The 11033-nt window shown below is 42.9% G+C and overlaps 1 protein-coding gene across 1 annotated transcript in view; it reads left to right on the forward strand.

Moving 5' to 3' along the window:
* Window positions 1–994: 994 nt before the first annotated feature.
* The window catches only part of LOC106810530 (mitogen-activated protein kinase kinase kinase 12-like), a 39897-nt gene continuing 29858 nt past the window's right edge, over window positions 995–11033 (forward strand). Inside the window, exon 1 of the mRNA XM_014813913.1 lies at window positions 995–1083. The gene's annotated coding sequence lies outside the window, so the exon portion shown is untranslated. The remainder of the gene's footprint in view (window positions 1084–11033) is intronic.

The following is an 11033-nucleotide window of genomic DNA, read 5'->3' on the forward strand; positions in this document are numbered from 1 at the left end:
AATCATTAATCATTAATCATTAATGATATCAAAATTGGGAACACTCCTAATGGAGCGTTAACCGCAATTACACCTACGTGCACGTGTTGCCTCATGCCACGAGCTAGTGTAGTAGTATAGGTACAGTAGGAACATCGATCAGTGTTTTGTGCTTCACACGACGTGTACTTATCGTAGCATGTTATAATATATATATAGGGTCTACTTGAGCTTTCGGAATGTGGTAATGCTCGGCTCGCGATTAGAAAATTACCCCTTTGCTGTTGGTCTTGTTATTTAGAGGTTAATCGACAAATATAATTTGGCCCGTGTTGAACGGTTGCCAATTAGCCATTTCACGTCAAGTAAAATAAGAAGCCTTGGGTGATCAACGATTACACGTGGTATTGTAAACAACGTCACGGAACATGGGCGGCGAGGTGATCAATTTAACGGTGTTCCATGTCGTGAGAAACATGCTGTGCTAGGTGATTTGCCAAGCGGGCGGCATGACACCGTGCTGGCAACGGCATCCAAAGCGCATTGATGCTGCTGCTGCTGCTGGTAATGCAACTGATGTAGTTTAATTTATGACGACGATGGTGATGTTGGTGTTGTTCCAATCATGATGGTGGTGGCGGTAGTGGTGGTGATGGTTATGATGATGATGACGATGACGATGATGATGATGATGATGATGATGATGACGATGATGATGATGATGATGATGATGATGATGATGATGTGATACTGACGATGATGATGATGATGATGGTGGTGGTGGTTGGGTAGGTGGCGGCGGTGGCGTTGGGATATGAGAATGATGATAATTATGATAATTATGATGATGACGACGATGCATGATGACGTTAACTAATTTTACTAAATCGTGTAGTCGGCGGTTGGTGGCCCGGTCGCCCAGAGCCCCTTATTGATCGGTGCAGGGCGCATGACAGCTCCCACACAGTGGCTGTGGCACACACTTACAGCTGTGGGCATTGAGTCGTCGCGTGAGCTCGTTGCGGCATCTATTCCCTGAGTTCTCTCTTGTCTGATTTCCGTTGCCGAAATTGAACAAAAAGGATCGTCATCGAGTGATACAAGGTCAGTAGTGGGAAAACGTATCGTGCCTATAGTTGCGGTTGCAGGATAGCGTTATCGGTTCGTTTAGATGACCTCAAGTCTGGTGTTATCGCGTGTTTCTCGTAGCCATGCATCGAACGTCGTATTTCGTCTACATTGATTGCCGCGTTCACAGGCACTTGGAGCGTTTCAATAAAATATAATGCTAAATAAATACGAAATCTATTTACTACCAAAGTCTTAATGTTTCTATATACTCTCTTTCACCTATTATTGCCGACAATTTCCTGTAAATGCCGTCCAAATTCTCATCTGCAACAAACGCTGGCTGCCGCCATGGCTGCCGCTGCACAGTGACAGTGCACACTATAGCTGACACATAAATATATAGCTATAAATATATAACTATATATTTAGGTTGGTATTATTTCTCCGGCAGCCGGAGAAGCAGCGGTGAAAACCATCGTTAGTTCTCCGGCCGCCGGAGAATTAAGAACAAATTTTCTTGTTAGATCTCCGGCGCCGTAGAAGCAGTGCTGAAAATCATAGTTAAATTCTCCGGCAGACCGAAGTGTTATCCGACATGGAGTTTGGCGGCATAGTCTGCTTTTTGCCGGAGAAGCTAGTTTGATTTCTTCTACTTCTTCTTCTACTTCTATACCGAATGGCACTGAGGGTGGTCACAGCCAGAGTTTTTTTTCGTTCACAGGCACTAGCTTGGAGCGTTTCAATAAAATATAATGCTAAATAAATACGAAATGTATTTACTACCAAAGTCTTAATGCTTCTCTACTCTCTTTCACCTATAATTGCGGACAATTTCCTGTAAATGCCGTCCAAATGTTCATCTGTTACACACTGTCACACGCTGGCCGACGCATGCTAGCTGCTGCACACGTATGCACAGTGCACTGACACAAATATATATGTGTTGCTATGGTATATATAATATAGCTGTGCAGCAGCTAGCGTGCGGTGTACTTGTGTGTTGCAGATGAGCATTTGACCAGCATTTACAGGTGATTATAGGCGAAATAGAATAGAGAAACATTAAGACTTTGGTAGTAAATACATTTCGTGTTTATTTACCATTATTTATTTTTATTGAGACGTTCCAAGTGCTTGTGACTGTTTCAATGAGATCAGGTCTGCTTTGGTAATCCTGTCTGTCTGTGTATCACAGTACGTGTTCGTCGATCTATCCTGCAATTATCTCCATTTACGAAATACTATAGTGGAAAACCTGCATTGCTTGGGTTACTTTTGCTATCAAAATACGTGTTTATGTTTTAGAAGAATTAATGTAGAGAATAAGAATTAAATGCTACTTCAATTATACAGTAGTACAACAATGAGTTTTTAGGCTGGTGCCTCGGGCTGGCGCATACCCTTCAACATGCATGGCTTATAAAGCATAGTATAAAACCCATATGCAATAGCCGAGTTTGTATAGACCTGATCACATAATTACCATGACCTGAACGAGTAATATAATAGAGACAGTACAGACAGATTGTACAGCGTTCAGAAATGTGTAGAATGCAATGGTGAACGTAATGAAATGTGATATAGAGTAAACTATAACGTACCATAAATAATAATCGTAACATATATATCATGAATTAGCATGAAATTATGTTAGCATAGCAGAACACGAAATAGTAGTGCAATAAGGGCACTAATTGTTAAATCAATGAATAGAAGCCTGATTAATAAAAGACCTAAAAAAAAACAGCATCGCTCAATCCTAACTTTACTATATTATGGAATGCTGCATGGTGGAGTAAATTGTTGCAAGCAAACTAAGTTGTTGCTTTTAGTCTATGCAAACCATTGCACCTATGCAAACTAACCTTGTAAATAAAAAATGATGAAATTACAAATTAAGTATCATGAGTAAGTAAACATTAATTAAGTTTACGTAACTTGTGACAGTCGTGACACGACATTCCTAGCATCCTCACTCTCTCAAGAAATCTCTGTATGAGGAATATACATAGATAAATAACCAAAATATGCTAAAGTGAAAGTGATTGGTATTCCCTTGAAGCCTCTTCCTAGCACTTGATCATCCAAGCCTTATTATTTCTGTCAACATGTATTGTCTTTATTATTAAAAGATCCATTTAAGTTAACTTCGTTTCTTCCATTCCATGTTCAATTCAATGATGTTGGAATTATGGTATCGGTGACACTATCATAAGTAGGTTAACAGTGATAGTGTGCAATTAAGGAATTCATATATCATGGAAATATCTTAGGCAACAGAACAGTTACAGAGTTAACATAACTTTGGCAGGGCTGCCAACATTGGGTGATGGGTGTGAGTGAGATGCGAGGGAGCGAAGCGACCGAGCGGGGGGGGGGAGGTGTGGGTGGGGGATTTCCCACCTCCCACGGTAGGAAGCGTTTGCATTTTATAACTTCAATTTGTGCAATTTGGTGCATACTAAAGTGACTGTTTTCAGATATTGTAAGATTTTTTTGCTGTGCGTGAGATATTTCAGCGTTTTATTCATGAAGAGATATTCATGCTTGAGATATCTCAGCATTTTGTTGCTGTGTTTGAGATATTGGCAGCCCTGCTTTGGTAAAGTAGACAGACAAAGTTTGTCTTTCTGTTTCTATAAATACATGTACTGCTTGCCCGCAAATTGGCGAATTGACCAACTTCTCAACTATACAACCAAAAATCGGGAGTGTAATAAACTCAAAAGTCGTGTGAGCAACTGGTCGATGGCAACTAGGTGGGAGATTAAAACATGTTCTATTTTTGCCAATACATTGCATCATACATGCAGTAACGCTCATAGGGTCTATGTCCTCCAGGTTACTGCCGGAACGTATCCTGGGTACGGTCCGGTGTACCGGAACGTATCCTGGGTACGGTCCGGTGTACCGGAACGTACCCTGGTAACTATCTGATATGGTTAGGGTTAGGGTTAGGGAGTAGTAGGCGTAGGCGACTCCCTAGACTCGTCTAATAGTGGAGTAGGCGAGGTACGGTCTGGCATATTAGATAGTACCAGGCCGGGTACGTTCCGGTATACCGGACCGTACCCAGGGTACGTTCCGGCAGTACCCTGGGGGGCATAGACCCTCTCAGCTGCAGTAACGTGTTGGCTTCACCTAAGGCTGCCCATTTAAAGCTAACCTTAATGTTGCCAGCGCCATTTCCATCTGAAGACGCAGGTATAGAGGTATAAAATGAGATCCTGCTCATTCTGATCTATTCCACTGATCTAATCTGTAAAACATACAGGTTAAATGTTCACTGTGTTATGATATAATTAATGTATTCTCACGCTAATGTTGTTCACACATGTCTCATAGTTCAATCACCCTTGACATTTCTAATACAGTATCAGGGGTAGAAATTAACTTTTGAACACGGGAGTTCAACAGACTCACGGGAGTCCAACAGACTTCCTACCCTCAAAAAGAGGGAGTCCGCAGCAAAATGAGGGAGTCCGCAGTCTGAAGTTCAAAATTAAAGATGCATGTGCTTATTTTTAACATTTATGCAATTGCACGTCTGCCAAATTTTACTGGAAAAATACGGTAATTCCGCGAGGCCGTGCTTTGGTACGAACTAGTTAGAATGGCAGAATTTTCAGGGAGTCACACGGACTCCTGCATATGTCAAATCAGGGAGTCCGACAGTAAATCAGGGAGTATTTGACTCCGGACTCCCGTTAATTTTGCACCCTGCAGTATATATATATATATATGTATAATATATATTATACATATTATGTACACATGAAATATATATATATATGTATTTATAAAGTAATTGGTCTTTCATTTTCTGCCGCATCTCTGAACTGCCGCATCTCTGTGCGCGTTTTTCTGTCGCATGATGTTTCAGCATTTGTCATTAAAAATGGTGTACTTGGTGAACACCATGTATTGCTTGGCCTAATTTTTAAACTTGATAGTGGTGGATAAAGTTCTTTCTTTGATGTGTCGAATAAACACATCTGAACAAGCTGGCACTAGTGTAAAGCCAGCGTTAGGTCGGGTTGCGATTGAATGCGACGCGACGCGACGCACTGCATCTCACTGCAACTGAGTGCTTAGGTCGACGGCGACGCGACTGACAGCGACTGCCTGCGGCCAGTCGCAGGCAGTCGCAGAAGGTGCTTGGGTCAAAGCAACGATCGCCTTAGCTCTAGAACTATAGCCCTTCGCTCCGCCGCAGGAGTCTCGCCTGCGGCGGAGCGGAGGGCTATAGTTCTAGAGCTACGATCGCCTATAGATCGCGCAACTAAATGAGTTAATTTACATGACTCGTTACTGTGTGCATGTTGTGTAACTTGTGTATATTATGACTGTATGCACTGATTGTTTTTTTCGCATGCATTGTTCATTATGCATACGAATCTCGTCGTAGAGATCGCAAGGCAGCTTATGTCGGGTAGTAACCATGAAATACAATGCTTGCGACCGGTGGAAGTTGCTGGAACTAGTCACGTCGCGTCGCAAAAGTAGAACATGTGCGACTCGCTGCGACTGACAATTTTCCAGTCGCTGAGCGTCGCTGGCAGTCGCAGGGGTGCTTAAGGCCGTCGCACACCTACCCAAAAATCGGTCCGATTAAAAAATCTCTTCATCGTTTAGATTGATCGATGAAAGCAGACGGCCATCAACGTACGATACCTTGCGGGCGAACAAAACGCAGGGAAGTCCGATATTGAAAATCCATTTAGGACCGCATGGCAGTCTATAGCCGCCTCTCCTTATATCCATAACAAACTCGGAACACATCGCCATTGAAATGTTCTGGGAAGGAGTGCGTTATTTCGGGCGAAATTCTATTCACGTTGCCAATTGCTTATTCAGAGATAGCAGTTTGCGATTCTGATAACAGTTGTCCCAACCATTCAACGTTTACGCCCTGACGGTTTCGCGTCCCGCTTTGCCGTTTCTCGCTACCATACTACTTAATTGAAACACGTGATAAGAGTTTATTAGTATGACATGTAATACGCGCGATTACAAAAATCCGCAGAGTGTCGCCCCTGCCTGCTTTCTAAATATTATGGTTATCAATATCAGTAACAATGTTCATCTGGAACATTTACGCTGTGTTCAATACAAATGGATCATTCTTGTCAAAATCAGACCAGACAACTTTCCCGAGACAATGATATCTAATATATAAACCTTCACGCTAATAAATCAGTAATTCGAGCTATTTCTCGGTCAAGGGCGCTTATATAAATACTACCCAGGAACATATTATATTCATTGATGTGATAGCAGACCAATTTAGCCACAAAACAGCTTATCTACTCACTTAATCGCAATTAGTTCCTTTTCTAAAACTCAGGATACTCGTGCAGATGTACATTGCTAAATAGTCATCATACAAATTACATTTTAAGATGAGGACCTAAATGAATAGAAAGTTCTTATCTTGAACATAATTATCATTATATCAATAGCGCCTACATACGTTGTTAAGGTATAGACCTATATAAGTCACATTCGCTAATATTACGGCATTTTGATTATGCTGTCATCGAATACTGGTATTATTGTCAGAGATTATGCAAACTGTTGCATTCGTAAAAATAAAAGCGTTCAAGCAATTTATATCAGCCCAACTAATACGCCTGCTTGCATGTGGATGTGCATTTGAATGCGTATATATATATATATAAACATGGCGATACGGAACAAAAACAGACAGATATACCTACATTTTGACACACAAAGGTTTCACAAAGCAGTGAAGATTACGCACAGATCATTGACATCATAATCAATTTATGCGTGTCGAAATCATCCATATCTTGCCGCGTATTCACACATTATATTCGCCTTGTAAGAACACATGACATGTACATTTCCGGTCGATTAGGTGAACTAACCGTTAACGATACCGACGTTCGCATACCTAGCGCGTGATGTTCGGCATTCTGCTTGCTGCCATGTCCACCCCGTGATCAGCCGTCCCGCGAGCGATGACGTTAGGACTGCGAGCACCACAGACAACAAGCAAAGTTTGTAGACACAGAGAGAGAGAGAGAGAGAGAGAGAGAGAGAGAGAGAGAGAGAGAGAGAGAAAGAGAGCTACACTGTGGGATGGAAAGGCGTGTGCTAGCATCGTGGCGCTGTACGTGCCGATATGCTACAACCACCACCACCCGCTGCTTCTGCTCCGTATACCGCTGTTGCTGCTGTTGCTGGCTTCTCTTGCTTCTGCTCTTCCTACTGCTGCTCCTGCGTCTCCTCATCCTCTTCCTCCTCCTACTGCTGCTCCTTCTCCAGCTTCTCGCTCATCCTCATCTACTCCTACTCCTCTCCTCCTCCTCCTCCTCCTCCTCCTCCTCCTCCTCCTCCTCCTCCTCCTCTCCTCCTCTCCTGCCTCCTCCTCCTCCTCTCCCCCTCCTCCTCCTCCTCCTCCTCCTCCTCCTCCTCCTCTTCCTCCTCTCGCTGCTGCTGCTGCTGCTGCTCCTTTTCCTGCTTCTTCTACGGCTGCTAATACGGTTGCTGCCACCACTACTACCGCTACTGCTGCGTCAAGCAAGCGGATTAAGTCGCGCTATTTAAACAGATTGCAGACGCAAGCGATATCGTATCCATACGTGCGCACTAGCAGCCCTCAGAAAACTAGGGGCATTTATTGACGTTCACCGACACTAATAACGACTCCTTCGGTTAACATTTACATGTTACATTGCTTACATATATTTAAAGAGTCTGGCACAACTGCGATTCAATAATAATACTGGCAAAAAACATCAGCTGGTTTAATATGTTTCTTGATAATATATTAGGCAATGGTTTCGAGCAATTCAACACAGCCAGTACGCAGAATATAATATTATATCGGATAACGTGTACCAGGCATCACAACGCAGGCGACAGATATCCTCGCGTATACCAGCGTCAGCACACAAATCTGGCTACGTTAGTGTGTAGCGCATGCGCAATATCTCATCAGAGGAGTTATATTTTGTGATGAATATGCCTTTAAAATGGTTAGGGGGTTTCTCAGTATAGATTTCCCTAATAAACATTTATCGGTAGACCTGCGTTTATAATTAGAGAGCGCGCCTAGCATGTAGGGACACAAACACCTACTTTATGCCCCTCACGCCCCTTTCCCTTGCCTCCCTGTCCCTGCGCCTCGCCTCCTTCTTCTTTATCGCCCCAGCTATCTTCCTACGCATTTCTCAGTCTCCCATTCCCTCTCCCCTCAGCAAGCTATATTATAAAGTTTGCCTCAGACGGCACTGCACGCCGAACACGTTGCGCGCGCATGTGCAATATCTCACGAGAGAAATCGTATTTGCAAAAGATTATGCATTAAAATGAAGAGGAAGTATCCCTAACATAGATTTATATGATAACATTCTATTGTAGATATCATTTAAAGAAATAGGGGGAAGACCTTGCATGTAAGGTCCAAGCTGCGTATACCACGCAGTACACAATCTGGCTACGTTGGTGTGTTAGCGCATGCGCAATATATCACCAGGAGGAGTTATATTTTGATGTTGATATGCATTTAAAAACGCGTAGGGGAATCTCAGGCATAGATTTCCTAATAAACTTTTATTGTAGACTCTGTGTTTATAATTAGGAGAGTGCCCTAGCATGTAAGGTACAAAACACATTACTTTAATGCCTTCGGCGTCTTCCCCTTGCCTTCCCTGTCCCTCGCTGCTCAGCCTCCGTAGTCTTCTACCGCCCCAGCAATCTTCCCTGCCGCCTTTCTTCAGTCTTCCATCCCCTCTCCTCCTCAGCAAGCTATATTATGAAGTTTGCCTCAGACGGCACAGCACGCCTAAACGGTGCGCACGCATGCGCAATACTCCCGAGAGAACTCGTATTATTGCAAAGATTAATCATTTAAAATAAAGAGGAGGTATCCTAGCATAGATTTATATGATAACATTCCATCTGTAGACATTATTTAAGAAATAGGAGAAGCCGCTTACATGTAAGGTCCCGGCTGCGTATACCAGCCAGTACACCATCTGGCTACGTTAGTGTGTTAGCGGCATGCGCAATAATATCACTAGAGAGTTATATTTTTGTGAAGAATATGCATTTAAAATGGTTAGGGGTATCTCAGCATAGAATTTTCCATAATAAATTTTTATCGGTAGACCTGTGTTTATAATTTAGGAGAGCGCCCTAGCATGTAAGGGTACGTAACACCTTACTTTATGCGCTCGCGTCCTTCCCCTTGCCTCCCCTGTCCCGTCGCTCAGCCTCCTTCTATCGTCTACCGCCCAGCTATCTTCCATGCCGCCTTTCCTCAGTCTCCCATCCCTTCTCGCTGCGCAGCAAGCTATATTATGGAAGTTTTCCTCAGACGGGCACTGCACGCCTAACACGGTGCGCGCGCATGCGCAATATCTCTCGAGAGAAATCGTATTTTGCAAAGATTAATGTATTTAAAATATGAGAAAGAGTTATCCTAGCATAGATTTATATTAACATTCCAGTCAGTAAATATTATTTAAGAAATAGGAGAAGCCCTTGGCATGTAAGGTCCGGCGGCTGCGTATACCAGCCAGTACACAATCTGGCTACGTTAGTGTGTTAGCGCATGCGAAATATCTCACCAGATGAGTTATATTTTGTGATAAATATGCATTTAAAATGGTTAGGGGTATCTCAGCATAGATTTCTTTAATAAACCTTTATCAGTAGACCTGTGTTTATAATTAGGAGAACGCCCTAGCATGTAGGGTACAAAACACCTACTTTATGCCCTCGCGTCCTTCCCCTTAACTCCCCTGTCCCTCGCTCAGCCTCCTTCTTCTTCTACCGCCCTCAGCTATCTTCCCTGCAGCCTTTTATCAGTCTCCCATCCCCTCTCTCCCTCAGCAAGCTATATTATGAAGTTTACCTCAGACGGCACAGCACGCTTAAAACGGTATGCGCGCATGCGCAATATCTCCGAAAGAGAAATCGTATTTTGCAAAGATTATGCATTTAAAATAAAGAGCAGTTATCCTAGCATAGATTTATATAATAACATTTCATCAGTAGACATTATTTAAGAAATAAGAGGAAGACCTTGCATGTAAGGTCCCTGCTGCGTATACCAGCCAGTACACAATCTGGCGACGTTAGTGTGTTAGCGCATGTGCAATATCTCACCAGAGGAGTTATATTTTGTGATGAATATGCATTTAAAATTTGTTAGGGGTATCTCAGCATAGATTTCGCCTAATTAACTTTTATCAATAGACCTGTGTTATAATTAGAGAACGCCCTAGCATGTAAGGTACAAAACACCTACTTTATGCCTCGCGTCCTTCCCCTTGCCTCCCGTGTCCCTCGCTCAGCCTCCTTCGTCTTCTACGCCCCAGCTATCTTCCATGCCGCCTTTCCTTAGTCTCCCATCCCTCTCCCGCAGCAAGCTATATTATGAAGTTTTCCTCAGACGGCACTGCACGCCTAACACGGTGCGCGCGCATGCGCGATATCTCCCGAGAGAAATCGTATTTTGCAAAGATTATGCATTTAAAATGAAGAGGAGTTATCCTAGCATAGATTTATATGATAACATTCTATCAGTAGACATTATTTAAGAAATAGGAGGAAGACCTTGCATGTAAGGTCCCGGTTGCGCATACCAACCAGTACACAATCTGGCTACGTTAGTGTGTTAGCGCATGCGCAATATCTCACCAGAGGAGTTATATTTTGTGATGAATATGCATTTAAAATGGTTAGGGGGTATCTCAGCATAGATTTTCCTAATTAACTTTTATCCATAGACCTGTGTTTATAATTAGGAAAACGCCCTAGCATGTAAGGTACAAAACACCTACTTTATGCTCTCGCGTCCTTCCCCTTGCCTCCCATGTCCCTCGCTCAGCCTCCTTCGTCGGCTTTTGGTTCTTTCTATTCATATCCTGTGCCAAGTGGAGCGTAAACATGTTGCACGACGTCTCATCTATGAGGGATATATATACCCATGAAAAATGTAGACCGTA

The sequence above is a fragment of the Priapulus caudatus genome, unplaced genomic scaffold, assembly GCF_000485595.1.
Source record: "Priapulus caudatus unplaced genomic scaffold, Priapulus_caudatus-5.0.1 Scaffold17, whole genome shotgun sequence".
NCBI classification, from domain to species: Eukaryota; Metazoa; Priapulida; class Priapulimorpha; order Priapulimorphida; family Priapulidae; genus Priapulus; species Priapulus caudatus.